This window comes from Staurois parvus, unplaced genomic scaffold, assembly GCF_062004578.1.
Source record: "Staurois parvus isolate SC_StPar_1 unplaced genomic scaffold, SC_StPar_1.0 ptg000371l, whole genome shotgun sequence".
NCBI lineage: Eukaryota > Metazoa > Chordata > Amphibia > Anura > Ranidae > Staurois > Staurois parvus.
The window spans coordinates 4,716,715-4,723,684 of record NW_028318167.1 but is presented as its reverse complement, the minus strand read 5'-3'; positions in this window follow the sequence as shown (position 1 = coordinate 4,723,684).

Below are 6,970 nucleotides of genomic sequence, written 5' to 3'. Positions count from 1 at the left end.
GAGTACATGAAAGATTTTATTTTTTGCCACAAAATCTAGGAAAATTACAAAAAATAATTGTCTTTTTTTTTACATAAAGTTGTCACTTCAGTTAGATATTCTAACACAGACCATGGGTATATTGTGTAATTACACCCCAAAACAAATTATGCTACTTCTCTGGAGTGTGGGGATGCCACATGTATGTACCTTTTTGAGAGCCTAGCTGCGTACGGGTGCCCAAAACCAATGGCCACCTTCAGACTTTAATATGAGATCTGCAAAAAACTCACTATTCCTCTTAGCAAATAGAGTGTCTACTTTTCAAAAAGGGGTACTTTTGGGGCTGTTTGTACTATCCTGGCATTTCAGGGCCTCAAGAACTGTAATAGATAGTCAGGAACTGAAATGAGGAAATTACCGTATTTTTCGCTCCATAAGACGCACTTTTTTCCCCCAAAAAAAGGGGAGAAAATGTCAGTGCGTCTTATGGAGTGAATATGGAGCGGCCGGTCCGGTATTTCCACCGCCGCCGTGTCAGAATACTGGGCTGGCTGCTCAGCTCTGCAGCAGGACCTGACCTGTTCCTCGGTCCATCGCTGCGCAGTCTTCCCACGCCGGCTTTTTTAGTGTGGGCTCTCGGCTTGACAGCCGGGTGCCCAGTGCGCATGCCAAATGGTACGGCGTCTTCTGGGACACATGACAGGTCCCAGAAGACGGCGGACCAATCACAAAGCGCAGAGCTTCTCGTGCATGCGCACTGGGCACCCGGCTGTCAGCCGGGTGCCCACACTAAAGGGAGGACAACTCCGCAGAAGTGGGAGCGGGTACCTGTCAAATTCAGGTACCTGCTCCCCCTTCCTCTCCAAAGGTCAGCAGTCATCTCCTGTACTGTCTGCAGTTTCTGGTCATTCCCTGCACTGTCCGCAGTCTCTGGTCATCCCCTGCACTGTCCGCAGTCTCTGGTCATCCCCTGCACTGTCCGCAGTCTCTGGTCATCCCCTGCACTGTCCACAGTCTCTTGGTCATCCCCTGCACTGTCCACAGTCTCTGGTCATCTCCTGTACTGTCCGTAGTCTCTGGTCATCCCCTGCACTGTCCGTAGTCTCTGGTCATCTCCTGTACTGTCCGCAGTCTCTGGTCATCCCCTGCACTGTCCGCAGTCTCTGATCATCTCCTGTACTGTCCGCAGTCTCTGGTCATCCCCTGTACTGTCTGCAGTGTCTTGGTCATCCCCTGTACTGTCCGCAGTCTCTGGTCATCCCCTGTACTGTCCGCAGTCTCTGGTCATCTCCTGTGCTGTGTCCGCAGTCTCTGGTCATCTCCTGTACTGTGTCCGCAGTCTCTGGTCATCTCCTGTACTGTGTCCGCAGTCTCTGGTCATCTCCTGTACTGTGTCCATAGTCTCTGGTCATCTCTTGTACTATGTCTGCAGTCTCTGGTCATCTCCTGTACTATGTCCGCAGTCTCTGGTCATCTCCTGTACTATGTATGAAGTCTCTGGTCATCTCCTGTACTATGTCCGCAGTCTTTGGTTATCCCCTGTACTGTGTCTGCAGTCCTTTGGTTCAGAATATTTTTTATGTTGTTTTCTGCCTCTAAAACCTAGGTGCGTCTTATGGTCAGGTGCGTCTTATGGAGCGAAAAATACGGTATGCAATTTGAAAGCCTGAAGATGGTCATTGGATTTTGGGCCCCTGCACGTGGCTAGGCTGCCAAAAAGCCTCACACATGTGGAATCCCCATACTCGGTAAAAGTAGCATAATGTGTTTTGGGGTGTTATTCCATATATTTGCATGGCATGTGTTAGAAGTATCTCAATAAATTGACAACTTTGTGTAAAAATAAAAAAAGAAAAATATGTGGGGAGGGCATTTTCCAAACACAAGTGGCAAAAAATAAAATCTTCCATAGACTCTACATGCCTCTCAGCAAATACATTGGGGTGTCTACTTTCCAAAAAGGTGTAATTTTGGGGGGGGGGGGGGGGGTGTTTGAAATGTCTTTGCATTTTAGGGCCTCTAAAAACATCATGTTTATAGCCAGCATTAGTAGTTTCTGCGACTATCCTAATTTTGGGCATACGTGTAGTGTTCTTTTATTTGTTCAGCCTTGATCAATGTGGATGAAGAAATCTATACTAAGAAAGAGCGTATGGCATGCCCACCATTAGAATCTTCCCCTACACATCCACCCACTTTTCTATTGTTGGGCATACATGCAATGTTTTTTTTTTCATTCAACCCATGGATTCCTCTATTTACATTGACCCATGTGGATGAACAAATATCTGCCAGAAAAAAAGACTGGCAATCCTGCAAAGCAAACAACAAAGGTTAAAAAAAGCACACAGTAACAATATAACATTACTCAATAAAACATTTCTTTTTACTTTTTTATTTTTTTTTTACCTTTGTTTTGTAACTTACCTTTTTATAACAATAACCTTTCCAGCCTTTGATTTCAGGGTTTCTAAAAATGTGCTAGACAGTTTCCTGTCTACCTAACATCTTTCAAGACCCTTCATCGAATTGTGTGCCCTATACTGTGCCATGCTGTACCATAGACTAAAAGTCCATTAAGGTGTGGTAACGATGGAAGAAGTCCTTAATGCAAAGACCAGGTTGGCAAGGACAGGGGGGAAAGAAAATGGGTGTTGCGTCTGATTCCATGTTTATACAGACACGTCTTCTTTGAGGTGATTTTTGTGTCGGAGGACTTCTGGAAAATGCCTCTCATGCAGCTGGACAACTGCATCTGGATTTGGGCTTGGGCTACACCTCCTTCTGGATACAAAAGGGCTGTGATGATAGCTTCCTGAAATTATAGGAAGGATCAAGTTCTTCCAGTTACTTTATAAATAACAAAAGCATTGTATACAGCTAATTGAAATAAATATATAGACCCTTTTTTTACCAGTGTCTAGCTTTTTGGGCATCTAAATATGGTTTCATCATTTGTTTGTTGAAGTCTATGCCTCCCATATAAAGAGTATAGTTGTAGACGCAGAGAGGCTTTTCAACGCCACTAGATACCACATTAATTTGAACCGTCATGTCTACAGAAGTAGAAGACAGGATGAATACACTACGTTTGTCATTCCACTTCACTGCCATTGGTTCTTCATTGTGCAAGCAGGCTTTCTACAACTTTCTAAGTTGGGTTTTAAAAAACCGTTGGGGGAAGCCCAACGGATTAGGTTGCATGGTGCTAAAACAGCCAATTCCTAGACTAAACAAATGTCTAAAAAGTAGCATGCTCTCAAAAAAGTTCTTCAGTGAAAAACAGCTAAAAAAACCCTGGGCTGGGTGGTGAATTAAGGATAATGGATTGTCTTGAAACTGGGGACAGCCAATTAGGGTTTTCAAGCCCCTTTGGGCTCCTATGGGCTCTATGGGCCTGTGCTTGAATTCATGTTGGCTGCAGTTGCATTACACTACTATTCCTAGCCACCAAACCAGCTTGTACTGTAATGCTGGCACTTGCCACTTCACCGTGAAATACTGCAGTGCTGGTGTCAAAAGGCCAGGATGTACTAAGCCACTGGTGTTTGCCAGATCACGAAAAGGTGGTGCAGCACTAGTACTGAAACTGCTGCATCTGAGAATGATCGTGCGTTTCTAACACTTTAGCAACATAGAGTCAGGTACACCTGATTTTAGCAGGAACCTCTTCTCCATCATCTGAGCAATCTGTCAGGGTGCCACTGCTTTCTACAAAAAAATAATGCTGTACACTGTACTAATGACTCTGTGACAGGGCACTCAAAGGGTTAACTGGAAAGTGATAAATGGGTTAAAGTGTTTGCAAGTGTAGATGTGCTGCTTCTACTCTAGCAGGACCTGGCTTTCTCCTCTCCCTGAATGAACAGTACTTCAGTCAGATCCTGTGTGTAATGTTTGTAACCACAGCTGATCTGTGTGCTGTGATTGGCCACAGCCGATCAGCAGGTCTACAATCAAAATCATTGGCTGTAGCCTTATGCAAAACTTGTGCTGTGACCAATCACAGCACAGTTCGGCAGGGGGGGTGCACGGCATGTGCCCGAGAACTCAAAATATTGGCGCAACGTATGGGTACATCCCTTAGCCTGCCCGTGCCGCTCCTCCCACAGTATATGTAATGTTGGTGGGCAGAAATAGGTTAAAGTGCTTTATCAGCTTGTTGAGAATGTGTAAGTACTTTAGAGTGCATGGTATAGGCACAGGTTCACTTTAAAATAAACTGGTAGAAGTGAACACTTTGGGGTTTATTTACTAAAGCTGGAGAGTCCAAAATCAGACTCCCTTCTGCATAGAAACCAATCAGCTTCCAGGTTTCATTGCCAAAGCTTCATTGAACAAGCTGAAGTTAGAAGCTGATTGGTTTCTATGAAGAAGGGAGTCTGATTTTGGACTCTCCAGCTTTAGTAAATAAACCCCTTTGTGACAGTCATAATTGAAGAGCTTTTATTTTTTTTGCAGAAACATTTTTAATTGATGAGCAATGTAGGAACTATTAAAACATTTTTAATCATTAGAATTTAGATTTTCTTTTACTGTTTGGCATTAGTCTGTGCTCTGTTTTCTCCTACTCTCAGTGCACACAGGATTGCAGAAACACTACGTTCACTTTTTTTTTATCAAAGACAAGACTTCAAATGAAGCAAAAGAGGATTGGGCTGCTTAGAAGAAATCTTGGCCTGTATGAAAGGCAGGAATGGAGAAGAGCACAACAATACATCAAAGTTTGTGTTTCTCTAGATTTCTGCCATTCTCAGCTAGTGAACCACTTACAAATTTGGAATACAAAACAATATGTTCTTTAAAGTGTCAATTTTATACAACAAATCCCGTTGAAAATTTGTATTAATGTAATACCTAAGTATTCGCAGAATAAATGCATAATCTATAAAAACGGAAGCAAAAGAGATAAGCTGTTGCTCATAGCAACCGGTTAGATTCAAGCTATGGATTCAAGTTATCATTTTTTCAGATGATTGGAAAAACAGCAAAAACATATTTGACTGGTTCCTAATAATCACTATAAAACAAACAAAATTCTATTTCTCAACAATTTGCACCTAAAAGGAAAATACATTTATTTTGTACCTAATTCCCTTATATTTTATGAACAGGACTAAAGAAGTGATAAGGACACAGTAGCGACATTGAGCCACTGATGGATACAGTAGTCACTGATGGAAGGAACCACACAGAGGTGTAACAAGAACCTACAGCGCCCCAAAGCAAGAAACCATGAAGGGCCCCCTGATGCCTGGCCAGGGCCCTTTCATTTGATCTTGGGGCCCTTACCTCTGAGCCTGGGGCCCTTCGCATTGATCCCAGGGCACTTTGCTCCCGTAGTGGGCCCTTTTACATTTTCTGTAGCGGGCCCCCTTCATGCCATCTTGGATCCACCCATGGTGGCGGAACGCCAGGCCCCGGTCACATGTGCATCCTTTGCAACCCTATTAGTTCCGCCACTGGTGTCAGTAGGATTGTGAATGGTATCAATCAATAGACTTTGTCATTAAAGGAGTGGACAGGGTTAGTAGAGCTGTGGACAGTGTCAGTAAACCAGTGGATAGTGTCACTAGTTTTTTTATTTTTGTTGTATTTTTTAATTATTATTTTTTGACATTTTATTTAATTTATTTATTGTTTTTACTTTTTTAAATTATTTTTTAAAATATTTTAGGAGCCCAGTTGGGGGACTTTGCTGAAATATCAGGGGTATAAACATACCTCTGATGTTCCACCTTTGAGACAGAAAGTAAATTGAGAATACAGCCTTTAATCTCCTTCCCTGCAGTCTCAGCTGCACAGAATGAATGTACAGAAATAGCTCTGAACAGGAAAGAGGGGAAGTAGGCGATGCTGTGGGGGGAGGGAGGGAGCAGGGGAGCAGTGCTGAAACAAGGTCATGCAGTGCCCAGGGAGAAAATGGCAAACTGAACTGCAAATTGAACTTACATTAATGTCCCCTCTTACATCAGAGTTTCCCCCCTACATCAGTGTCTCCTTCTACATCAGAGTTCCCCCTTATGTCAGTGTCCCCTCTTACATCAAAGTTCCCCTTGTGTCAGTGTCCCCTCTTACAAAAGAGTCCCCCTTAAACCAGTGTTCCCTCTTACATCAATGCCAGCCTTACATCATAAGCTCCCCTTACATCAGAGTCCTTTCTTACATCCATGTAACCTCTTACAGTAAAGTCCTCCCTTTGTAATCTGTGTCCACTCTTACATCAATCCTCTCCTTATATTAGTATCCCCCCTTACATCAATGTCCCCCCTTATATCAGAGCCCTCCCTTATATCAATGTGCCCCCCTCATTACATCAATGTGCCCCCTCATTACATAAATGTGCTCCCCTTAGATCAATGTGCCTGTGCCCTTCCTTACATCAGTGTTCCCCCCTCCTTTCATCAGTGTGCCCTCCTTCTTACATCAATGTGCCCCCCTTACATCAATGTGCCCCCCTCCTTACATCAGTGTGCCCACTGTGGCAGAACACCAGGGCTCGGTCGCAAGTGCGACCTTTGTGACCCTGGCAGTTCTGCCACTGGTGTCAGTAGAATTGTGAATGATATCAGTCAGTAGATTTAATGCAGTAGACGAGGTCAGTAAGGTAATGTCCTTACATCAGTGTGACTCCCACATCAGTGTGATTCCCTCCTTACATCATATTGCTCACCCTATTCAACAGCGTGCCCCCCTCCTTATATCAACATGCTCCCCTCTTACATCAGTGTGCCCTCTCTTACGTCAGTGGGGCCCCCTCCTTACATCAGTGTGCCCTCCTCGGTATGTCAGCGTGCCCCCCCTCCTTACATCAGCGTGCCCCCCTTACTACACTGTTCTCCCCCACCGTACATCAGCATGCCCTTTACATCATTGTGCCCCCCTACATCATTGTGCCCCCTCCTTACATTGGTGTGCCCCCCTTTACATCAGTGTGCTCCCCATCAGTGCCCCCCTTTACATCAGTGTGCTCCCCTTCCATCAGTGT